Source organism: Melanotaenia boesemani, chromosome 11, assembly GCF_017639745.1.
Source record: "Melanotaenia boesemani isolate fMelBoe1 chromosome 11, fMelBoe1.pri, whole genome shotgun sequence".
In the NCBI taxonomy this organism is placed as follows: domain Eukaryota; kingdom Metazoa; phylum Chordata; class Actinopteri; order Atheriniformes; family Melanotaeniidae; genus Melanotaenia; species Melanotaenia boesemani.
The window spans coordinates 28,652,011-28,678,971 of record NC_055692.1 but is presented as its reverse complement, the minus strand read 5'-3'; the positions used below and the strand labels follow the sequence as shown (position 1 = coordinate 28,678,971).

General features: G+C 38.7%; 1 protein-coding gene across 2 annotated transcripts in view; it reads right to left on the bottom strand.

The window, feature by feature from the left end:
* sema4c (sema domain, immunoglobulin domain (Ig), transmembrane domain (TM) and short cytoplasmic domain, (semaphorin) 4C) overlaps nt 1-25,905 on the bottom strand; it is a 93,909-nt gene extending 68,004 nt beyond the window's left edge. For both annotated transcript variants that reach the window (XM_041999615.1, XM_041999614.1), the window contains exon 1: nt 25,092-25,905. The gene's annotated coding sequence lies outside the window, so the exon portion shown is untranslated. The remainder of the gene's footprint in view (nt 1-25,091) is intronic.
* Nucleotides 25,906-26,961: the final 1,056 nt, after the last annotated feature.

Genomic DNA, 26,961 nt, shown 5'->3' with positions numbered 1-26,961 from the left:
GGACACATGGAAAAAGTGCAGGACTGCGGCCTTTGAGAACCAGGGTTCTCACCACTGGGCTACCTCTAGCATAATCATAGGAAAAAAAAGACAATAACATTGGTTTTGCTAGATGTTTTGGTATGTTAAAAACAAAAAGCCAAATTATGGTGCACAGTGTATTTTCTAAAGCCAGCTGTTACAACATATAATTTCTTTATAACGTGTCTTTTTATTGCTGATTATTTGTTTCATGCTAGTGTTGTCAACAGTCTTTTATATCTCTATTATTATTTAGGCCCCCAAATTATTATTTTTATTTTATCACTCTTAGTTGTACAGCACTTTGGTCAACATATGTTGTTTTTAAACATGTGTATAAATAAAGTTGACTTGACTTGACTTTCAGAGCAGCTAATGTAGCTAGGTGAGGCTACATTAGCTGCTAATAGCACAATAGGGAGAAAAAAGCAATATCTTTTGTTTTGCTGTACATTCTGGTAAAAATAAATAAATAAGTATATAAATAACAAGCCGAAATCGTGGAGCACATTATACATATTTCTTAAGACCAACTTTTACACCATATTACTCTTTTGTAAAAGGTGCCTTTCAAAAATACTAATATAGCTAGACGAGGCTACATTAGCTTCTACTAGCATAAAAATAACTAAAATAAACATACTAAATCTAAAATGGTGATGCACATATTAACAATAACACAATGTATCTAAGGATTAAATGATTAGCTAGATTTTTAAAGCCAAAGTACACCATTTAACTCCTTTCAAACAGATAACTTTCAGAAAGTAGCATACTTCTCCAAAATAAAGACACAGCTCACACTAAATCTAAGAAGAAAATCACTAAAAAGTAAACAAACACATCATTCATTCAAATGTAAAACAGCTTATAAGCAATTCAAAGCATCTCATTTCTCTGTACTGTGTTGCTCAGACACAAGATAAGAAAATACCTGCATCTGTTTTTATTAAATTTTTTAAACTTTTTATTGTTTGTTTCACGACTGCTCACACATTACCAGTACCAAAGACAAAATACTCGCCCTGCCAGATCCAAACTTTGAAACTGCAGCCCACTACACAGATGCTATCAAAGCCTCTGGCACTGCACCCAGTCAGCACACATCGACTGAGCTCTTTGGAACATGTGAACAAGCGCTTTCAAGTCCTATTGTCTCTGCACAGTGGGGGGAAAAAATGTTGGTGTTGACAGATAAAGTGATTGTCATTTTGATTTTTTTCAGTGAAGTGGGACCTTTCCGCTATCATCCACTCATTTCCTGTGTGAAGAGAAGAGCCTGCGTCATTGCTTTTGGCATCTGATATTGGTTTAAGCCGAGGAGCTGTGATTATTATTCTCACTGTGCTAGAACCCACAGGAGCCATGGTGGACACAAAATGCTGTGCATCACCTGCTGTGAAAGCTAAACTCAAAAAGAGGTATGCACAGGAAGGATTCTCACATTTTTCAACAACACAAAAATAATTTCTTTGGATCACAAGCAAATGAAAGTAAAAAAAAAAAGAGATGAAATTATGAAATCTGGCCATGATGCCAGAAGGTTATTTCACTTGAATTACAGTGAGTGTATCTTAGAGGGAAGCTCTGTAAAATGATGTTGCAAAAAAACCTCTTTTTACATAAATGGCTGGATGAGATGGTAAAGCACTGGCTTTGGCCCTGGCCTTTTTTCACAGCAGTGCCCAGAGCGATGAGGGTGGTGGGGAGATTCATCCCAATATTTGTCTCATAAAGGAGTAAAGCCAAACAAATCCCTTCTGCTGAGGTGCCCTCTGGTAACACCCACAATGTTCTATGTGCAGCTTTTCTCTGAACCACTTTCCCTACTTGATATGTGGTTTTTCACCTGCATCTACCTCATGGGTGTCAATGCCCTAACTCTGTGAATGCTGGAAAAGTGCTACTGAAAAACCAAAAGTCAAAATATGAATAGATCATCTTGATCACCAACAGCAACCTGTGAAACAGTACTTTTAAAAAGGTTTGTTTTGCCCTCTGTAGCTTGTTTTTTAAGTCATCGTCTTGAATCATCAAAGATAGTCATATATTGATAAAATGAATATGTGAATATGAGAAAACATGAGAGCTGTCACTGGCAGGCCGATGAAGATTTACCACCTGATCCTGCAATTTATGCCTTTTAGTTATTTTTCTCCTTTTTTTTTAGCTTAGTATTTTTTCGTCATTCTTCTCATTGACTGTTTCTTGAATCTTAGTTGTAAAGTGCCAGAACTGCAACTATAAAATACATTTATATCGTAAATTTGCTCCACACCTGAAGAATCTTTAAATGTTTAAAAATTAATTTGCTTGCACATTCCTTCTAACTGTATCATTGGATGATATGATGATATAAATAACCAAACAGACAGTAAACTGATGAAGTATATAAAGCAAAAGATGAGAAAACTATAGTAGATACCATTTTCTATTTTGTACTGAAAATATTTATGTTTAGCTAAAATAATTTAGCATGGTTTGTGTTTGCATTGTGAAGAAGAACAGAAACAAACAAATAAACAAAAAAAAAGATTAGCAATTCAGGTAATGAGGAGATGTAAAGTGGTGCATTGCCACGTGAACTTTGATGGAATTTGGTTGGATGTGTCAGATCTGAATAGTAAATTCTAATCTTTTTTCTTTCATTTTCATTCTACGTTTCATTTTCTTGCTACATCACACAGAGGCGTTATGTTCTCCACTGTGGATTTTCTCTGTCTTTCATTCCACAAAGTTTCTTTGTGAAAGAGAATCTGCTATATTTTGTTCGACATGCATGGGCGTCAAAGAGAGAGAGAGAGAGAGAGAGAGAGAAAACAGAAACACTCATGAAAAGTAAAACTAATTTTCCCCTTTGTAAGTTCACATTATTAGTTCAGGCAAAATATGTGATCAAACACAGAGATGAGAAAGAGTCAACGGGTCCCTGAAGATGTTCCTCACCCATCATAGGGACATGCAGGGCATTTCAGGTCATGCATGGGCCCAGAAGAACAACCTGGATAAGTCAACTGGACGAACAGGCGACTGTTCTGACTCAGTCACGTCACAGACTCTTTCAAGGTCAAAGTGAGTGGGATTCTTCTGTCTTCTCCTGTGAAATAACCAGAGGCAGGGATATCCTGTTTCATTAGCTTTCCTGCAATGTGCTGCTGCTGTCTGTCTGACAAAATGTAACTGGCTGAGGGTTGGAGCTGCAGCTGAAATAGCAAATCACTAAGAATCCCAACACGGGTGGAGGATTATTGACAGACAGGAAAGCAGAAGAGCAATATATGTGAGCGAGCATGAATGTAAGTATGTGTGTTCCTATGCATCACATCCATATTCCTGATGGATGTTGTGGGTGTGTAGTTCAATTTGCGTGCAGGTGCACTGCAACATCCTTCCCTGCACGTGCAATATATGTGTGTATATAAGGCAGTATCACTGTGTTACTTCATTTCATGGCTCTTCCAGGCTGCCGGATGACCCCATTCCTAATGGCTTCAGAGCTCAGAGTGGTGGGACACCCAGCAGGCAAAATGAGCCTCACCAACTCCCTCCATGGTTACCAACAGGCCCCTGAGGGCCAATTGCTTGGTTGGCTGTTTTCCCTGGACTTCAGTTCAAACCCCTCAGAGACAAGTTCAGAAGGGAACTCAGTAGCTAAACAAATTAGATCACCTTCCTTTGCTTCTTCTCCTTCTAAAGTGTCTTCAATTCATACATTTAATCAAGCTATCATAGCAAATAGTTCTTTTAGGAGATCAATAGTCTCCAAAAATCATTCCAGCTTGATTAAAATTTAGGTTATTTTCATTTTAAAATGACTACAATTATTAACTCTATTAGAATCCATATCACCCATTCGTTCTGTATCACGGCAGCACAGCAAATTATCACATAGTCTAAGAAGCCTGAAAAACCAGTTAGCATGGCAGCTTTGACCCATGCAGAAATAAATGATTTCTTATTGTACCATCCATTGGAGTACGTTTGGATGACATGCAATATATATGTGCATTTGACACATTATTTTTAGGCTAAGTAGACTCAGAAAATGTTAATAAATATTGAAAAAATAAACCATCAAATCATCTCACTGTAGTGAGGTTGGACAAGCATGAGGCTATTTTATATTGAGAAACAAAGACATAGTTCTTATTTTAAAAAGCCCAAAGATAATCATATCTTGAAATAAAATATATTTTCTTTTTAAACTTGCAGTTGCTAAAGGACAGGATGTTACAAAGGTCTCTGTGAACTCACTTAGATCAGATCAGTATAACACTGTATGACACTGCAAGACCTGAAACAGACAGGAACAATCAGATGACATTAGGAAAGGATGAGTGTAGCCTTATTCGTGTGTGGCAGCAGGAAAAAAAACACCTCTGTGTGAATATTACCCACACACACTGATATAAGGACAGAAGTACTCCTTAAGTCTCTTCACTTTCAGACCAGATGGACAGAAAATGTGATTTAAGATGCAATGATGAATCAAACTTGCTCTATAGTGATGACAAACGGCACATTAAAGGAAATGACTCACATTTCTATTCTTTGTAGTACATCTGTTCTGCCTAATGAAGACAGCGGGCGACTGACCCCTGGACACACACAAGAACTCAACTTATTCAGCCCGACATTAAAAAAGGCCATACTGAGACACAAAGGAATTATATCACAAGACAAACACACACACACACACATAAATACAAACAAATAAAGTTGAACTTGCATGTACGCAAAGAGCATAAACACATTTTAAATCTGCAGATACAGCTACTATAAAATCATAAAAAAGAAAACCAAAGGAGGGGTTGTTGAAATTTATGAATACATAAAAAGTATTTTTACCCCTCAAAATAATAATTATTTTCAAGATCAAGGAATCAGAGAAAAAGGAGACACACACACACATACACACCTACACACACCCTCTGTGCAGCACTGACTGAGGTCATCTTTATTAATAAACCCTCTGACAACAAGCACACTCACATCAAGGCCTTCGCCCCTCCCCTCCATCCTTACCCCACACTCCCTCCCTTCCTCAGCTCCTTGAGAAATGGCAACTGCCAGACTGACACAGCGGGGAGTGGTGGGAGTCTGTGACCACACACACACACACCTACACACCTACAAACACACAGCAGCATGGCCTAGAGACAGCATGTCAGTGATCTGTCAGAGGGTAACGGTGCAGAGCAGGTGTGTGTGTGTGTGTGTGTGTGTTAATGCATGAGGTTTTTGGGGATGGCCGAGCAGACAGGAAGTTTTGCCCTGCGCACATACACACAGACTCACACACTGAGAAACATGCACCGGCTCATTTGTTTCCACTGACAGGAGAGGAGAGGGATGGTTTTCTACAAGGTATGCCTAAAGGAGGAGGACAGGTGTGTGCTGTGTGTGTGTGAGATGGAGGAGGAGAAGTAGAGGAATAGAGCTAAAATTCGCATCAAAGGCTAAGAATATGTGTTTATGCTAATGTCAGTTCTCATCGCTGTGCTTGCATGTTATGTTTGCTCTGCAGAGTTAAAGATGGAGAATAAAAAAAGGAAAGGAAGGTACATATCTTTTTCTCTGCAAGTGGCTTTTCAGCGCATTCTGTTAAGAGAGGCTGCAAATTCGTTGACTCAAAAACCATCAAAAAGATGAAATACAATAAATAAAGGTTTAATACAACCTCAGAGGATTTTATGATGCTGCGAGACAGAGAGCTTTGAATAGTTTTTCTGTTGCATAAATACTGCATTTTAATATAAAGTTTCTAAGTGATTAAAGTCAGGGTGGTTGTAGTGGCAGCAGGAACCCCAAGTGTCATTCCTCCATTTCAAGTGGTGTAAAAAGTCTTTGCTACAAGTATATGACATTACAAGTTACCTTCAGCAGGTCATGGGTTTGCACTGTGGTCACAAAAGATGGTGCTAATTAGGTACCTCACTACGTATGTAAGAGGTATATGTAAGGGAGCATAAATGGACCTTAACACTGAATCTATGATTCGGTGATGCAAAATGACACATCATCCTATTCCTGTTAAAGGGTTAACCTTAGTTACTTCAGCCAGAGGTTTCTTCAGCTCCGCTGCTACAAAGGACCATACAGGAAGATGTTTATGCCCCCAACAACAGCCCATGAAGTTGGTTATTTATACTGAAACAATAAAGGAGTTACCAAATTAATTATCTTCTTTCATGACCTTTCCCTTGTTTTCCTGTGGAAATCTTTGTATCATACACCCTATTAGATACCAATGCAGTCTTCCGTTTTAAATAAATAAGAGGAGTGTGTATTTATTTGCAGCCCTAATGTCACTCTGATCGCAGCCTGAGCAGAAACTTCTTTGCTTGGATGTGAAGATGTTTCTGTAAAGGGCACTTTTTTCTTTTAAAGCCACGGTGGTTGTCACAGTGATGCTAAACAAGATGCATCTTCTTACTGGTAACATCAGACGAATTGCTGTTGCTGCTGCCAAATTCAAAACTTCCCATGACGCTGTGTGTTCCAGGGGAATGGGTTATATAACTAAGTGTTTACTACAGCAAAGCTCAAGACAAATAAACAAATGGAAGCTTTATGAACTCAGTATATGTTTCATCACTGGAGTTTTTTGCAACAGGGAGAAAAATTGGCAGAAAGAATTTCTTTTTTTTTTTTTTTTTTTTTTTTACAGTAAATACAGATAATCTTTAAATAGTCAGGCTTGTTTTAGGCATCAGAGTGGGGGTATTTGAAGCCCCACACACTCTAGATTCATTCATGAGCACCAATTTATGATGCATCTCTCACAAAACACCAGAGCAGAAATGTTCTCCTGCCCTTGAGGAAGGCAGTCTTTCTTTCTCTGCCTTATGCATGCATGAAATTTTGCAGGTAGATTTAGATGTAAATCCAGTAATGTTCAGAGGTAGTCGGCAGTCATTTGCCTTCTCTAAGTGGTAAACAACTCACAGCGCCGACACCATGACCAACACGGATTATATCATGATCGTCATGAGATCCGGGCGAGCCTGAGGTCAAGTGCTCGATGTGCTTTAAATTGTTAGGACCACTGGGAGACAAGATGAAACTCTCCGCTCACACTCTTGGCTGACTAACATTTTATCCATTTCCAATGTGAGCCTAACTGAAATCAATGGTGCAGTAATGGACAGCGAGAAACCGTGTTAAAGTGTAATGCAACCTGTTAAATGCAGCTGCTCGCCGCTCGATGTGAGCAGAATGCTTTACTTGTTATATTGTAAGGTTAAATCTCCTCTTTCAAGTAGGATTAGGGAACTTTGGTGAAAGGCTGCAGATTTTCAAAGCTTTTCCTAGATTATCGGCAAAAGAACAACGAAATTTAGATTTTTCTTTTCAGAAAAATGAAAAAGATCCAAACTAAACGAGTTAGGGTGGATTAGCAGAACTTTAACAGGTTTTAAAATCACTAATGCAGTCACTAGAAAGTCATCTTAAAATGACTAACCAAATCATAAAGATCTGTTTCTAAAAACTGTAATCTACTCATGCAAATTATCATCAGATGCAGCTTTTTAAACTTTCCATCAAGCGTCACAAATTGCCAGTCGTTTTGGAGAACATCAGTGTAAGTGAACCTGCCTGCAAATAAATGCAAAGCTTGTTGGTAGCTACACATGCTGCCAGCCCTTGAATCAAAAGCTCAGCAGTCAATTTAAGATGGAAAATCTCTTCAGTTTGGTAAATGAAAGCCACATCTGCCCAAAACCGAAACCAGCAGTCACAATGATAGCACACCAATACAAATTAACATGCATTAAAAGATGCATCGACATGTCTACCATCCGTTGCATGCTGAGATTAATGCTGAGATATTTAAAGGAAAGTTTGGGTTACAATCCCCTAATTAAAAAAAAACAAACAAAAAAAAACAAACAAGCAAACAAAAAAACAAAACAAAAACAAAACAAAAAACAAAAAACATAACTTACTGCTGTAACTAATTGCAGCCGTAAAACCATCAATATCAAAGTCAGCACAACATAGTCCTGCAATAGTTAGAATTTACTCAGAAGCAAAACTCAATAAAATTCTACAGAGTGACAAGATGCTCCCTGGCCCTTTGTGTAAAGGTTAGAGAGAAGAACAAGGCAATTTTGTTGCTGCAGTAGAAAAACACAAACTGCAGGGTGTCTGGGAGGCAAGAAGGGAAGCGAAGAAAATGACAGCACTGCAAAGAAATCAAATAAAGACGGACAATAAATGAAGAGCGAGGAGGTCTGTGGTCACCATGCAGAAGTCAGAGAGCTTCTGGTGAAAACAATCAGAGCCTCTGCTTCTGCGTGTTTTTATCTGCAGTGTTGCTGCTTTCCTAATAATGTCACACTTTTCCAGATTTTCTTTCATCGTCTCAGACACATTCCAGGCATCCATTCTCATATGTTTTTTCCATTCTTTGCTTCATTTCAGTCTGTTTTATATTTCTTTTCTCTCGCTCTTTGATTTCATATATGTCTCCTTGCTTGTTCCTTTTCAGTCTATTTAGCTTCTGGTGACTCATTTTTCTTTAAAGGTGTACTGTAATTCGATAGTTTGGAAATCTCACTTATTAGTCATTTCTTTGTCCGTCCACCAGTCTTTTGATTGTGGCTAAGCTCACATCCATGAACAAAAAAATAAATAAATAAAATACCAAGACAAAAATATAAAAGAAGCTAAAGCTTGGTGACAGAAACACTATTAGTATCTGTTATATCACAAATGAATATATTTGTTTAATTTAGGAAAACATAAATAAAACAGAAAATGTAAAAGTAAACCAAAGTGTTGGAATAATTTACAGGTAACACTTTGCCAGACACCTGTATTTCTTTTTCCCAAAATAGTAATTTTAATTGTAAAAAGAAAAAAAAAAAAAAAACAAAGAAAAAACAATCAGTGTTTCCATCCTTCTGGGAAAAAACTTTATTTGCTTTTCTATAATGAACACAATGACAGACAGAGTTTGCCATCAATAAAGCTGGAAACTGCTTCAACTACATGTTGTAGGTTGATTCATATCATTTTAAACTATATGTGTCTGTTGGATAGAAGAGTATTCATCTAAGGAAGCCACACCAGTTTTCTTAATTTAACTCAAAGTCACATTGCAATATTAATTTATTAAGGAAAACTTAGCACAAGCATTATTTGAATACATTTCTACTCAGCCAGCACAACAAGTTAAAGAAGAGTAATTTTCCTACACAGTTCAGTCGTCAGGTCCTCCAGTCAAACTCACCCAATAGGACTTTTTTCATATCCTTAAATATGACTCATAATGAAATCCTACTTACCGTCCCTAGAGGTGGCTAAAAGGAAATACAACTTAAAGCCCATATCGTCGGTTACGCGTGTAATTTGATCCGTTTTAAGGGAGCTTAGCCGTTGCTTGACGCGGAAGACGGAGCAATACCACCGGAAATCGTGAGGGCAGTGCTGAGCAGAATAGCTGACATGCGACCAGCGAAAGAAACAAACCAGAGAAGAAGAGAATCAGGAAGGGCACAAAAAAGCAAAAAAAAAAAAAAAAAATGAAGCCTAAAATAAAAAATCATTGCATTGTCTCTGTTTCCACAGAAGACACACAGATGTGTGCATGCACACACAGGTAAGCACAGCGGACGGAGATCAACCACCTGATAATAAGACATAAATATTAGCGTTTCTCTGAGGGAGGTGAAGGTGAAAACACACCGGAGCCACCGGAGTATTTCTTCTGGTTTGGTGAGAGAACTTAATGATCTCTGAGGGATCGCACACAACTAAATAAGCTGAATCTACCCAGTTTAGACATTTCTAAATGAATCTAGTATTTGTTGGTTTTATTAATGCCAACACACCATCTGAGATCTGTAATTTAAGAATATTTAGAGTAGCTTGGCTGAGTAAAATGGCCTTCATTAGGACATTTTAAAAACCTCTTACTAAGTGTTTGTTGTAACAACATTTCAGTCATGTATGCAAAATTGGACTCTGATGAGGTTTGAAAATATAACATGAGTTCCCAGCCAAGTGATGCTGTCAGATGATGTTTGGATTATTTTGTCATTATCATGTGTCATATTCCACTGAAATGCTGTAACCTGCTACAGCTACAGAGTTCTTGCTGATATTTACATCCTTTGTTAATCAATAATCAGACGTCTACACGACTACAGGTCTCGCCCCCTGCTGGTCATTAGACAGAACGTAAGCTTTGATTTCCGGATTGGGAGACAATGTCCATCTTTTATTTCCAGTTTACCCAAACTAAGCATAAAACTCAATATATACACTTATTATCTTGACATTAACAGGACATGTGTTCGAATATTTCTATTCACATATAGACAACAGCTTTATACAGCCACCCAGACTTCAAAGGATTTTCTTCTGTACATGCTGTAAATGTTCAATCCATAGTTTTGTTAATTGCACAAAGATTTTCCTGTAAAATTTTGCATTGAAAACAGCAGTGCCCCTCTGCCCCTGGTGTTCATATTGGGCTAGAAGAACCTTTTGCAGTGATGTATTTAGTCATTTTCATTCATCAATTCCTACTTAACCTGACTGCAGTCACTCTGCTTAAAACAACTCTACATCATTCTTGTTAGACCCAACAAATCTGCTGCTCCTGCTATGCACAACAGCATAAGACATCCGCACTAATGTCATTAAAGTTTGCTAATAGCATCCTTTCTAAGGTTTATTTTCATGTTATTTTCATGAAATCGCATGTCATACGCAGAGATGTGTCAGTGAGAACATACACAAATAAATCACATTTAACAAGGTATTCAAAAACAAAGTGTTTATGTTTGAGATCCTTGTGTTTATGGAAGGTGTTACACAGCATATGACAGAATAATAGTCTGTGAGAAGATATAAGTTTGAAAAAAACCCCATTTTTTTCACGTGATATGAGTCGTTATGCTGAAATGCATGTGTTTATTGATCCAGTGAGACCCCCCTTGACTAACACAAAACATACAAACCCTCTCTTCCCTGAAACCACACTGACTTTGTGAGTCACTGTCTTTAAGTGTGTGTTCCTGTGTGTATATGGGCACATCTTAATCTCCCAGCTTACACAAACCCATTAGAAATTCTGGCAAATGTTGTTAATAAAGTCTAGCGGGAGCTCTGTCTCTAATACAACAGTGATAACATGCGCGCGCACACACACACAATATATATATGTATATATATGTATATATATATATATAATAAGACTAAAGGAGATTCAGACACAAAGAACTCAGACAAAGACACACCCTCACACACAGATACAAACACACACAAAGCCAAGCGCACAGACACATAAAAACACACTGCTGCTAAATACACACTTACATGTCCAATTAGACACAGATATGAAGATGCACACGTGTTAATGTGCTCTCACATTGATACAGACACAAAGAAAAAGCCACACAGGCTCAGACACAATGGCAAAATACCACACACAGACACAAGGAAAGATACAAAAACATTACGCAGAGACCAAAAAGAGAAAAAGCCGATTCACTGGCAGAGCCATGAGCCGCTGAGCGGAGGCAGCATGCTGTGACAGCAAACGTGGCTCTGGACACGATGGCTTAGTGTGTTTAATAAGACGAGATGCAGCTCTGTCGCGTCCACATGGCTGTGATAGTAAGAAATGACACACACACACACACACCGAGAACAGAGGAGATCTCACGGCCTCACACAGTGATGCATGTGTATGTCTAAATGTGGGGGCAGCTTTACAAAGAGTTTTGTAGTTAACTAAAGATTTATTCCATTTCTTCTGCTCATTTGCAAACATTTTGTTGGAAGAAACATGATCTGGTATCACATGTTTATTTAAGAAGATAAAGGAGATAAATGAAGAAAAGCAAGGCAGCATTTTATTGAAACTTTTAGGAATTGCATCACCAAGGACTAATGGAGGGGCTGCAACTTGATTTTGGTGCAGGTTAAAAAGAAAGCCACAGAGGTGAAGTGGTTGGGTGAAAAGCTGTGAAAGCATGTAATCATGCTGAGATGCCTTTTTTTCTTCTTAAAAAGACCCCAAAAACAATTTATCACAGCTGCTTGGGTGTGCATCTGTTCAAAAGCTGTCATACAGCACCAACTCTGTGTTTTACATAAATTAGACAAAAACTTAACAATGTTTCCGTCATTATGGGGCTGATGCATAAACCTAAATGGCTGAATTAACCTAAATACATCTTCACAAGCTCAATCTCTCTATATAAATGTAGATTAAATGGTACAAACAGCAGCTGGCTGGGCATAAATGGGAATAGAGGGAAGCTGTTTGAAGCAAACTAAATCTGCCAGACTGCTTTCCAACGCTTTGAAAACATCTTATTCATTTCTTCATTTCAGTTTTTGACTTGGTCCTGTCATCGAGATCATTCTTTTCATGTTTTTCGACAATGTATAAGCTACAGATAAAGCCTCACAGACATACAGCCATAACTACACCCACTTGATTACACACACGCACACACACACACATAGATGCACACAGGCACAGCAGCTAACTTCATTTCAAAATCAACTTGAAGCACTCAGAAAGCACAGACCTCTGCTAAGCCATTGTATTTATTTATTTATTTTGGCAATGACTGTGGGCTTTAGTTTTTGAGTTAGAAGCTTTAATGGCAAAACTATCCCTAGTTCCCTTTGGGTAGGCGCAAACTTCACAACCCAGTGGTCATGTGACCGTGAACAGTTTGCTGGTGAAACCAAACCCTGCATCACACCAGCATCAGTGTTGATGTGTGCAACTTGTTCCCATAGTTTTAAGTTTTCTCTATCAGTTTTTGATAGAAAATTATCCATAATGTCATACAGTGATATTGATCCTCTCAATGTCAAGGCTAGAAAAAGATATGAGGCAAAGCTAGTAGCAGAAGAACTGAATTAATGCTCTTATGTCTGTCTGCCGTCACTTTATGAAGGAACTGCTAACAAGAAACATTGAGAACTTCACAAAAACCACCAGCAGATGTTTGTCATGAGTTTTAAACAATAATATCACAATAAATGATTTACTCAACAGTAACAAAATTATCTGAACAAATTGTTATATAGTTTGAAAGACTCCAAGGTCTACTGTCAACATTGATATGTTTGATAGCCGCTAGCCAGTTACCACATCTTTCTGGGCTTTTGTGTCTTTCTACTAGTTTAAAGAACAACCACAACACAACTTTTGGGCATATTTATAGAAAACTACAAAAATGAAAGAAAAATCTATGAAGATCAACACTGAAAATCCACTGGTTGAACACTTTAGCGATGAAAGACCCGGATGTGACAAGCTGCCAGATATTTGCGTGTGCCCTGCGCCTGTAAAGAATTCTTTAAAACATTTCTGGATCCAGGCGTGATCCGCATCACCCCCCAAATCTAATCACTTGCTCTATCAGAGATTTCCTGAAAATTTAATTAAACTCCGTCCAATGATTTTGGAGTTATGTTGCTAAGAGACCGACACACAGATGGAAAAACCCTTGGTGGAGGTAATTAAAAAAAACAAACAAAACATAGTTATCCATCCATCCTTCCAGTTCTAACACACTGACAGTAAAGTGAGCAGGACGGAGAGGGATTGAGGCTGTGCGTTGGTGGGGTTCATTGGCATCACTCTTTCCCTCCCTCACTGTCTCTTTGAATTAGTTTTCAGGTCCTTTTGAAAAAGACATTATTGATTTTTTTTTTTCTTTTTTTGACGCACAAAATCAGAGGGTGTTTGTGTTGTTGTGTATGGGTGGGTGTGCATTAAGAGTGTGTGTGTGTGTGTGTGTGTGTGTGTGTGTGTGTGTGTGTGTGTGTATGTGAGCAGCTGGTCCAACCTCGGGCGGAAAAATAATAATAAAGAGTTTTCCTTCCTCGCCTCTCCTTGTTCCTAAAAAAAGAGTTTGCCTAATAGGTACGGAAAATAAAAAAATAACACCACAAGATAAACTGTTCCATATGCCACAGCTGTGTGTGTGTGTGTGTGTGAGAGAGAGAAGATAGAGATGTTAAAATGTGAGCTTACAAAGGTGTATGTGCAAATGTAGAGACTTGGCAGACAGTGTGTGAATGTATGAGTTCAGGTGAGAGAGTTTGTACATGAAAAACATGGCTGGAATTTCTCATTGTTAGATTTTTTATTTATTTATTTTGGAGCGCATTAAAAACGAATGGTGGGGAAAAGTATTTCTCCTCAACTATTTCTGCCAATGTCACATATTAGGCTTGTAAAATGTGTCCCTGCAATTAAAGATCTTTTGGATGAGTCCTTGATTTTGTTGCTAAAGCCTCAAATAGGTCTAGTCATTTTGATGACATTTTTTTTAAATATATATAAAAAAATTTGAATTTTTGTAAACCTTAGCCGACATTTTGGAGAGATATCATGAATAAAAACAATATACTAAAATGGAACGATACTTGAAATCCTACTAAAGAATGTAAAGTATATTTATATGTTAATTTATAATACATAAACAAACTGTCACTGTAAAATAGTCGACATTTATTATAAGTGAGTTGAACCTGTAAATTACTGCAGTATTTGACTAAATGTTCTTGTATAGCATGAGTGTTTGTCATCTTTGTGTCATAGCATTAAACAGACTATGAGTGTGTGCAACAGGGTGCGCGTACAAGGCTAAAGGAGAGAAAGTAGACATAACAGTGAGCACCAAGAAGAAAAACATTAGAAAGATTGAACGAAGGAGGAAGACGAGAAGGTGAAAGCCAGGCTGGAAATTGATTGTGTAATTGTTGACTGCTGGGCAGCTCTTATCGTTGTTTCTCAGGGTTGCTGTCTGGCCACCTCCTTACTCTCCAATCTCTGTTTCTCTCTTTCTAGGATTGAAGTAAACCTGGCAACCTGTGAACGTTTCTCTATTTTGTTTTCTACTTCCCCTCTTTGCTTTTTATTTCTTTAACGGTTCTGTAATATCATTGTAGCATCATCTGACTGAGCATCACCATCTTTTTTCCCTCTTTTTCTTTCTTCCCATGCCTTTCTTCAAACAATCATGCAGAAAGCAGCAGACCGGAAAAGAGCAGCACGAGCTGGGGGTTGGGAGTGTGGGGGTCAAAGGTGAGTCTGCAGCAGAGGATAGGGGTGGGTGAGTTGGAGAACACAGAATCTGTCTCTCTCTTTTACCCTCTCAGCAGCACACCACCCCGACCAACACTTCTACAACGGCACTATTGTCGCTTACAGCTGGACCTAAAGCAGACGGCAGCCCCGGGTTTAAGGTGAGACCAATGAGGTGCTAACCAGAGCAAGCACTAATAAAAAGAGACTGCTATGCTAGCAGTGATGCTTCAGGAGGATTGTATGAGGGCAAACTTTTAGATAATAATGAACAAGCCAGAATATACTTAATGGATTAAGTTAACAAGACTGTAGCAGGGACAAGGGGTAGGCATGTGTAATCAAGCAAAATGAATGCATCACCATGCATGATCTTACAACATCATGTAGGCTACCATGCTAATTATATTAGCTGTAAATAAACCTGGAAGCAGAAAAAAACCCAACTGTAGTAGACATCTACAAGTGGAAAATGAAAAATCTGGGATGTGATATTATGTCTGTGAAGAAGATGATCAGTCACACAAGTTTCTTGTTTGCCAGCACTTTAATCTTTCCTTAGTCAGACACGATTCACAGAGCTGTGTTTTTCCTTCCTTCCTATGCACTTCAAGTCTTTTTGACACAGGCATAATCCCCGTAAAAAACAGGTGTAAATGTTTTTTTTTTTTAAAACTCATTAGTGAAATATCTTTAAATTTGTATATTTTTTAAACCTTATCATATCCACATCTTTTAAAAATGCCAGTGAAAACTCTATTGACCTGAACAGCCTGCTGTCTGAGAAAGATGAAACACAGTGACCTGAGTCTGACTTGTAGGATGAGAACAATTACACAACAATTAGTCTTAAAAACACAGCATACAAAAAAATTAAATACATCAAAAAACAAACAAACAAACAAACAAAAAAAAACTATGTTGATCTTAGATCATCTTACTTTTCTATCAATAATATCTAGGAGGACTGCTCCCTATGAGCAGGTTTACTGCTTGTTTTTCAGCAACATGTAAAAGAAATCAAGAAGCAGTTTTCTAAATCTCCCCATTAACATTTGAGTGTTTATCCAGTGTAGTATTCATTACTCCAGGATCATCATCACATGCAAACCAGAAAAGGAGATGGAAGGTGGCCTGCGTTTCATTTTATTTTAATTAAGTGTAGATTCAGGTTCTTTCTGTGAACATCATAGCTTCTTTTTCACCACAAATGACAAAAGAAATGGTGATTCATGGGCTCAGATCAGTCTTAAGTTGTCACACAAGGATCTGTTTTAACTGAGAAATGTCAGCTGAGGAGACATTTGAACAACACAAAACACTTTGAAAAAGGTCAACGTGGTTTTTAAAACGTGTACTTGGTTAGTGGGAAATGCTGCATTGGTCCATCATTGATGTTTTAACGATTAAGGGTGGCACTGACTTCCCAGAAAGCCTCATCAGGCTATTAAGAACTCCAAAATACCTTTGAATATCCAATTAGAGGTGCTACACTGTGTAAACATCTGTATTCTCTTCTAATAGCAGCTAACGACTAACTTTGATTTTCCTGCAGGCAAGCAGGAAACAAGCAGGGTAGATGTCTCCCTTCTAGCAGCTACAAAAAAACTAAGCTACTCCCACACACAAGCTCAGAGGAGATCTCAGAAAGCAGCCATGTAGGGGCCCTCCTGCTGCTGATAAGCCTGCACGGGCCCCTCTGTAGTGCCTACCCCAGAGAGAGGCCATTAGCCCGGCTGCAGCTCCTTCCTGGATAAGCTGCAGCTTACCAGCCTGCGAGCCACAGGGCAACTTTTTTATTGTCCTCTCAAAACTTTATGTGTGAGTGTGGGGTGATGGCTCAGGAGGAGCTGTGTTTGTTGGAGTCTGCATTACAGACTCCACTTCACTCTGTCCATGTACGTTTGTATGTGTGCATGTGTGTATGTGTGTGTGCTCCCAGCACTTCCTGCCCACTAACGGCCAGTCCCACGGTAGGGAGGGCAAGCTCTGTCAGACCAGAACAATGAAAAAAAAAAAAAAGGCTGTCATAAAAACAAACTACCATGCTCTGGTTAGCACAGGGTAGAGAATGGTGGGGGTCTACTTTGCTTCACCCACTACATCTGCATCATTATTCACATGTGCACATAAATACACACAATCTCATGCAGTGCATGACCCAGTATTATATTTTCAACTGTTATCTTGTGCTGCCACCATGCACACATTTATACAGACTATCCAGGAAAGTGAATGGAAAAAAAGTCAAACAAGAGCTGAATATGCATAATAAAAATGTACTTTTTGTAACTAAGCACACACATATAGACTCACAGCAACACGCTTTTTTGTTTGAAAACAACAAAAAACTCCACAAAGCACTGGATCCGACACTGATGTGTCACCAAAACCAGAACAACAAGAAAAGAGAACAATTCCAGTGGTCCTCTGTACACAAAGCATACTGCGGACAGCAGAGCCAGAAAACATCTGCTGAGTTAGAAAAATACAAAACAAGACTGACATGAACATCGGGGCCTCCGAAAATGTGCTTAGCGCCCAACAAGACAACGCTGCCCATTTTTCTTTACTTTTTTTTTTTTTCTGAATTACTCTTTCTCCTTTATCCAGCTTTAAGGTTTCAGCCCAGTATTCAGCATGGATGATTCTAGGTAACAACATGAGGTCAGAATAAATAATGAGGTTACTGAAGATGCATCACCAACATGAAGATTTCTCTCTAAGTCGATGGCTCAGTTAGAAGAACAGATTTGAAAATGGCAAAAATACTCCTAACATTGCTGCAATAGTCATGCATTGAAGACTTTTTTTATTTGGGAAATGCCAAACTACCCATCAGTCAGACATTACACAAATGTGCTACATAGTGATGTAGATACGTTATGTCATGAGAGACTGATGATGATGAAGTCACAGTCAGGCTCAATCCAGCAGCCACTTAGCAAGTTTAGATGTATGCAGTGAAACAAAACTTCTATAAACCACAAGATTAGATTCATTTTAGGCCTAATATGAGATACTTTTAGTCGTTATGTTCAGTTACAGCCACAGCAAGTGTTATGTGGGTCATACTTGGCTCATAGGTCGTGAGCTGGGCCAAATTTGGGTTATGGAATGAGTTCTACGGGACAGATGTGGCCTAAATTTCATAAGCCAGCTTTGAAATGGGTTCAGGAAAGTGTTGGGAGGGCCAGTCATTACCAAAAGCGAGAAGAAAATCCAGATTTGGGATTATCTGATTTGGGATCACCCTAAATCAACCCTATCCTTCAAGGCCAAAAGTGTGTTTAAGAAAAACAGCTCAGATTTGCCCATATTTGTACCCCACAACTTAAATAAGCTAAGCTAAAACTTCTAATGCTCATCTTAGTTATCATAGCTTCGTTTATTTGTTACAAAAACATGAAAAAGACTTTTGGAGTTGGTTAGCAGAGTGAAAGTCACACTGATAAAATCTAAGTTTTAAGAAGGTGACAGAAACAAAAAGTATGTACATATCAAATTTCTTCAATTTGTACAAAAAAAAAGAGTACCATATTAATGTAAACTAATTAGCTAGCAACTGCTAGCTAGCAGCTAACACCTGCTACCTAACAAGGGCTGTATGCTAAGCAGTCTCTTGACTTCAAATTCATAATTTCCTAACTACTCCTTTTAATGTACATATAATGTTGGGAACAAAAACAATAAATCAACAGTTGGTTTTTATGAAATATATAAATAATATTTAATGGTATACTTACTTTTTAAGACAATATTTTCTAGAGAATCTGCTCTGTCTCACATAAACAAAAATATTTTTAGCATTGATTCTGTAATAAAAAGTTCTGCTTTACATAAAAATTTTGACAGAAATCTAGGTTTTTCAACAATGGACAGATGTTCACATGGGCAGAGATAGAGATAGATGGATAAAGAGAGAGGGGGGTTGGAGGGCAGCAGATGGCCAGTCATGGTCAGCTGGTAACAAACAAGCAGGTCAGGACTGTCCTGCACCTCAGTTCTACCACTCATTAATAATGTAGAGGACGTCAGCCACCCAGAGGAGCTCCACCGACGGCCTTCTAAAGGACTCACGTCTCCCTCGTTACTTCATTTGTTGTGCTGAATAAAAGCACAAACCTTTGTACCTTTATGTTATGACTGAACGCTGAGGATTACTCTCCATCTGTTTGTAATGCAGTAATTAGATTTGGGTGATGCCGCTCATGATGAGCTCTGACGTTTTTTAAAATTGCACTGATCAGATCAAACGGGTCAGAATGAAAAGATTTTATAAACAAAACTTCCACAGTTAAAGAACGGAAAAGATCTGATAAATCAAAATATACGGCTCCCCATATTTGCCTCCAGGAACATCAGCGTACTCCATATTGGATTTTCCACTGGTCTGACTTTCCTGGAAACACTTCCCTTCTCTCAGGGCTTATTTATTTATTGATCTTCTCAAAGGAGAGCTGCATCAATCATAGCAGGTGACAAATATTTATCACTGGATTCTTTTCTGTTTTCTGAGGGTAGCACATTTTTTGATAATATAGTTAATTTTTGACAGTACTGTCAATAATGCTTCATTTAATTTGAGTAAATTGATTTTGAGAATAAGAGAGAAGTATCCATAAAGGCTGCTCTCAGGCATTCAGTGGAACCAGCAAAAGGATTTAAACACTCTCCCATATCCCAGCACATTTTGAATTCACAATAGGCTGAATACCACTTGTCTGCTCAATTAAAGTTGAGCTATATAAGTGGTAAGAGCTTACTCTGTGCAAATGCAAAAATGACCTCATTATGCTACCCGGATTGTGTGGAGCTGAGCGAATGTGTGAAAGAGGGGTTGGAAAAATTTTGTTTGTAAGTGGGTGAGAGAGATACACGATCAAAGACAGAGAGGGAGCTCAAAGGGAAGGCTAAGTTACAGAAGAGCAAAAGCTTTGTGTCTTGAAACAACTGCAATCAGAGCTGCTGCCAAAACCCCCTGAATCCTCCCTCACTGCCTGACAGAAACTTCTCAGCAGGCCTTACATCCACTGAGACGGTGCTGGAGGATGTGCAGCGGTGTGCATGTGCTCCAGAGCGTGCACACTTTGGGTTCTGTATTACAGAAATAGCACCATCCATTGTATTTCAACAGTTGGTGATAAACGGAGAATTTGCTTAGTGTGACTGTGTGTAATAGTGTCCGATTTTTGCATATTTAGAAGAAATGCAACATGGTCGGGGCAAATTTGACTAAAATATGCAAAATAAAAACACACACTGGCTAAAAAGCTGAATAACTGGGAATGCCTTATGAGTAGCATGTTTGGAAGCATTTCATTGAACTATATCATGAGGTAATTCAGTTGTTTTGACATACAGTCAGCAAACTGCATATTTCATCTAATGTGTTTTGCAAATTGAACGCTACACTGCACATCACAGACGAGTCCCCATAAAACCGCTGTTGTATTGTAACTCGCTGTCCTTGTCTTTCTGTGCTGTTTTTTGTTTTGGTCTTCATTTTGTTGCCTTTGTGCTTTAAATTTATGAATCTGTCTTATTCTTTGTATGTTCTGACACAATCTTTTAAATGTTGATGTGTTTATTGTATGCCCAAAGTGAATTATGAAGCAACAAACAACTATTTTTCTTATAAAAATAACATGAAGTATTGGTGTTTTTAGCAGAGATGACACAATGTGTGTGTGTGTGTGTTGTAATCTGAGCTTCTCTGCTCTGTGTTTTGGTAGCAGGACTGACCTTCTGTGCACGTTTGTGAACAAGTTCCTCCCTTTGAAAATTTTGGCCCTACTCAATTTCTAAAGAGACACAAAAAGTGACCTCCCACAGCTGACTTTCAGCAGGAGCTTATCATCCAAACTCAACTCTACCTCAGAGAAAATCTTTAGATAAAACTGACTTTAACAAAGAAAAGATTAAGACCAGATCCAACACTGGTCTCTCTGAGATGAGGAGTTACGAGAGCTACTAAATGTTCCAAGATGACACCTTCAGTTTCAGTCCTGCATGTTTTAGCTTGAGATGCTGGTGTGATTGGGTATGTTCTTTATTTCACCCTGCAGTGCAGCGACATCTGTCAGACACAGTTTTACTCCTGGATTGATTTACTAACAGTAAATAAACTACATCTATATTCTGTTTTTCTAGACTTGCTAAGTTCTTAAAGTGCTTTTTCATGAAAAGTCACATTCATTCATCACTAGACATTAATCTTGGTTTATGCTGTGAATTTTCTCAATAAAACACACACTTACATACCAATAAACACATAAGAGGCTATGTGGAGTTCAGCATCTTGCCAAAGGACACTTCAACATGTGGGCTGAGGTTAGCAAGAGACAGAAGCACTGACTCTAAATGACCAGGTTTGTATAGCTTTGTTAGGCCGCTCTGAAAGCCTCTGAGCTCCAGCCTCTCACGAGTGTTGATATTACAGAACACACGCATATTTTTTAAACAATAACATTTGTTATGTTGTAAGTGCACATCTTAAATCAAATACAGGGTTAGCTACGTTAGTAAATCATTGCATCCTGTCTTTATTTACACAGCATCCCATGTTTTTATTTATTTATGTTTGAAAGTGTGGTTGTAGAGGAGATAAAGCCATTTTTTGTAGCTGATGGAGGATGAGCAGATGGTGGAAAGGGAGAAAGGCCAATAGAGTAACCCAAAAAACCAGGGATAAGACATAAATAATTTAGCCTTGATGAGAAGGGTGAAGAAAAACAGAAGGATGTCATAGCAATAGCACGGTTTTTGGTTGTTATTTGAAGAAAACTGAACTAACTTTGCTTTTACTAACACAAGCTTAGCTTCTGGATTAATGTGCTAATGACATGATAATGTGCAATATTCCTGAATGTTTCGAATCTTCGTGTGGAGTTGTCACTGTGCACACACATATCACCTCATCCACAGAGCTGATGGAGGACTTGATGATAAACCACCAGCGATAATAATGAAGGCTCATGCAAAAAAAACTGCCTGTAAGAATAATATTTGTATCACTTTGTCCCTGGACCAAGGTCCATTTAGCATGATGTGGGTGTAAACAAAGCCACTCCCTGATTTTTCTCTAAACACCAGTTTGTCCACTTATTCTTGCCTCGCACTGTTCCCCTCAAACACACACATACTACCCATTTGCTCCAGCTCTCTAGACCCTACATCTGGTCTTCTATGAACCATCTCTGTTTAACATGCATACGTACATTGACAGGAATACAAAATGCTCTTTATTTTGTTTGAGCAATATAAAAACACTGAAGAGAGAGTTGTGAACTCTCCTCCTCTCAGCAGGAAAAACAAACCAGCTGAATGGAACAAAAAACTAAAACAGGTCTCCTTCTGAAAGAAATTTTTAAAGAAAAAGAAGGCAGGCTGAAATAAATCTGCAGTTGGAGGAAAAGGATGTTTTGAAAAACCACTGCACCTCCAGTAAGAGGCTGACACATCAACTGTTGCTCAACAATGTACGTGAGGCAAACGCCCTCTCCCACCATCTAAAATACATTATCGTTAGCTGACTGAGTTCCAAGCATTTATTCAAACTCCTCAGCGAGCGGGAACATAGATGCGGGTTACGTAATCAGCAGTGATCTCGTTATCACACGATTTCGCTGTGCATTCAGCTGCCCGCCATGTGGCTTCCAGAATCAGTTGCGTTGACGTGATGCATGTGACACATAGATGGCAATTAAATGCACAAACAGATACACGTGAGACAGACATGAGACATCTGGTGCAGCGACGATGCAACGGCCGTGATGCAATGATGACCCTTAGGTTTCTAAACGCATCACTTCTGCCATGTTAGAGCGTACATAAACATACACAGGAAGACACACACAATGACTGTGAACTAGAGATGATTACCAAATATTTTAAGTTTTTTGTCCAGCCACTCCAATGTGGAAATATCAAGTTTTATATCTTTGAAATTTAAAACTTGAAAGAGTTTGAAATGCATGTTGAGAAGCTCTGAAGGTTTTTATTCCTTCATTTTCCTACATTTTACAGCTATGTTGAGATATCTGGAAGGACACTCTGAGAGTGCATCTTCTACCAAGGTTGGCGACATATTTAAAGGGTGATCTGCAGCAAAAGTAAAAAAAAAAAAAATCTCTTTTCCCATGCTCCACCTATCCACCAAGTTTCAGAAAAGATATTTGCTGGTCACTGGCTGCTGGCAGAGGACACATAAACATAGCCTCTCTGCAAAGAGAATACAAAAAGTTCAAAGAAATTTCTTTTGTGCCAAGTTTGAACTTAGAAACTAAAACAAAAAAAAGATACAAATCTTTAAATCTGCATCGATAAACAATGGTTGGCTCAGTGGGTATTTTATCTGTATTTTAACTGTGTGTGTGTGTGTGTAGCAGTAAGGGGGGTGCGTGAGGGAAGATGGGAAGCAGGCTGGCCATCAGGATGTGGAGTCTATTGTCTGCTCGACAATGAAGAGATTGAGTCGGCAGGAGTCCTACTGCTCTCAATGGAGACATTAACATCTGGGGCTTGAAGGCTGATGTGTGTGTGTGCTTGAGGGAGAATGTGTGTGTGTGCGTGTCTTTGTAACTATCCCGGACAAAATTGAATTTTCAAGTCTTTTTATTTTGCTTTTTAAAAAACCCATGTCAGGAGAAATCGTTCAGCAGCAGAACTAGTTTTTTAGTGGTTTTAGTGTTTATATTGAGGATTATTTGCCAAGTTTACAAATTAAAAAAGTGCCTTTTGTCAGACTTTTTGCATCACATCTCTTCATGTTGCAAATGTCAACTTTGACTCCTTTAACTATTACCTCAGTAAATCTCTATAAAAGACACGATGACACATGCAGTCGCACACACTTGGATGCACCCGCACCACCCACCATATGAGAAAGAAACTATTAAATACCTCAAGACACAATTACACAAATATCACAATAACGCTTGTGTAAAACCTGACTCCTCCAGCCCACATGCCAATAACGTCCTCCACTAACTTGTCCCACAACCTTTAGTGTCTTTATAGTGTGGTGCACACACAGCACCCCCTCTCCTGCACTGTCTGTTAGTTAACTGGCGCTGGCACCATTGAGCTTGTAAAAGTGGAAAAAAAAAAAAAAAAAAAAAAAAAAAAAAAAAAAAAAACTCCTCCTCCCTTTAAAACACCACTTCTTCCTCTTTCTTTTTTTATATACAAACCCCTGCTCACTGTCCAGAATGGACATACGCCCTCCAAACAACCCTCCCCCTCCTCAGTAATTATAATAATCACTCAATTGAAGCTAATACTTACTTCATTAAGTCTCAAATTTAACTAAAGTAAGAGAAAAAGACAAATATACAGAGGATATTTGTATTTTGTGAAATGTTACAGAAAAAGTTTAATATCTGATTGTAAGCTGAGAAAGCAGGAGAACAGGAAAGACTGTAAAATTTGATCCTCTTCATCTGCAACTAACAAATGCACAAAGGAAGATCACTTTTTATTTTTTTCTATCCTCTTTCCCTTCAGGCTGACCTGAGTAGTTGAAGTCAGCATTGTTATTGGAATATTGTAGCCAAGCATGTGAGAAATAAGTCAGATTTTAAGCAGATAAAAACAAGAATCGTGATCTTTACGTAGATTGAACAGAATAGCTGTTATGTGGAGGGATTTTGGAGCAGCACATACAATGTATGCAGGGACCACAGAGAAATCCCGGAGTTGATTCCCTTCCAACTGCTCCTGACCGCAGTGCGTTGTGTTTACACTGCGCGAGAAGGAGATAAAGTTGCACCACATCGAGCCCAAAACTGGCAACCCACATCCCCCAAAAGCAACTGTCCAGACAGCACATTGTAGACCATCTCCAATCGTTTTACTACTAAGAGAGAGGGGGGAATAGAGGAGTCTCATGGCAACAGTTGGAGATCCGGACGCTCCGCTTTTGTATGTTTGGACGTTTATACTCTTTTTTTCCCTTCCTTTACTTTTTATTTGAAAAGGAAGCATTCAAACTTACCTGAATGTGACGGTGATGATCGATGCCGCCGCGTCCTGCGCTTTCCTCTGTCTTTCTCTGTCTACAGATCCAGTAGGCTGTCCTTTTTTCTGACTCCGTTATCTCGCGTTTGTGTCTTTTTTATTTTTTTTTTTATTTGAGTTAGAAATTATTCCACATCTTCATCAATTTCAGACGAAACGGGTCCGCGGGTCCGCTCCTCTCTTCTCTAGTGTCCTTTATAATTTGAAATTTTCGGACTGCAAAGCAAATCAAGCCATATGATCCTGTCATTCGATTTCACAGAAGAACTGGCTCTCCGCGCAACTCCCTCCAAGGCTTTGTAACACGAAACCAGAGGAGGAGGAATAGGAGGAGGAGGAGGAAAAGAAACGGGGAAAAAAGCCAAGAAAGAAGAGAAAGCGTGAATTTAATCCACTAAGTGGGACGAGCTAGAATGATCTATCCGCTCCCCCGCCTCAGAAGTTTCAGCAGTCCGTTCCAAAGACATATGTGAGGGGCCGTAGTGCTGCGTCTCTGTGCCAGGCTCCGCTGGAAATGATGAGTTTGTGTTGGTGCGTGGCGCTGCAGCGTGTGTGCGCCCCCAGCCTACTTCTGCAGTACGCATCACAGCAGGGACCTGGTACGATTAAAAAAAAAAAGGCACACACATGGTCCCAGCCCATTGGGCCCCTGCAGCAGTCAATGCAAGGCTTGATTAAAACATTTTCTGTGTGGAAACTGGAGGTCTATTTTGGCCTCGTGCTCCTCAACCTGTCTGACCTCAGACACCTAGAGGTCCTTTTTTTTTTTTTTTTTTTTTTTTTTTTTGTGAGGCCCTCACAACCAAATGTGGCCTGCTGGTGGTTAAAGAGAACACTGTTCACCTCTGATTCCAGCACTGATTAGGTGCCAGTGAGCAAGGCACAAGCCCCAAATCTGCTTCACACCGTCTGAACTGAATTTTTTATTATTGTTAAGAATATCACTGTTGGTGCCCTGAACTGAACAAAATTATATTAAAATAGGAGCTCATGTGTTGTTGATTGTTGCCTAAACCAGTAAATTTGATTTATTTATTTTTATCTCAAAAGATCAGTGTTAAAATTTTTATAAAACTGGATGATTTGTGGCCTAAGGAGCCTTCTCTAGGTTTTAATGGCACAGATTTATTCTTTATTTCTATTATTTATTCTTCTAGAAATATAAATATCTACTTTGCTGTAACCAGTTTTCAGTCCCTTCTTATTACTGACATACTGCCACTTTATTGGGATCCTAAACAAAGTGTGACCCCAAATAATCACTTTTAATGTGCAGGGATTTACAAACAGGTAACATAACAGTCTTGGGTTGTGTTGCTAGGGCAACGTGGGAAATTTTAGCACTATATGTATGAGAGGAAGTTAGAATAAAGAAAAATAAGCCAGAGAAAAACAGGCTCAAACCTGGATTCGAACATGAGCAATTAGGTGTAGCTACTCCCCATTGAATCATGTGGGTAATTAGCCTGCATGTTTTAAAAGTTCTAGCATTTGATACTACGCACATTGAGCAGATGACACCCAGTCCTGTGATTTTACCCTGACCAACACAAATTAAGAGCAGAAAATGCATAAAAGGGACAAGCAATTTATACCCATTGCCACAAGATCATGTTGGATCCCTATGTTGGGGAGTTTGATACCAACATTTCACTTGTACCAGCACTATAAGAAAATGGTCTCCTGTCACTGTTACTACTGGCCCAGTCAGTAAATAAATAACTGCTGCAGATATCCGATTTGGTTTGGAAGCCATCATATACAGATTATGAATCTATGACAGGTTAGTAAAATCAGTTTTTAACTAGTCACAAAGTCAATGTTTTAGACAGTTTGGTGACATTGTA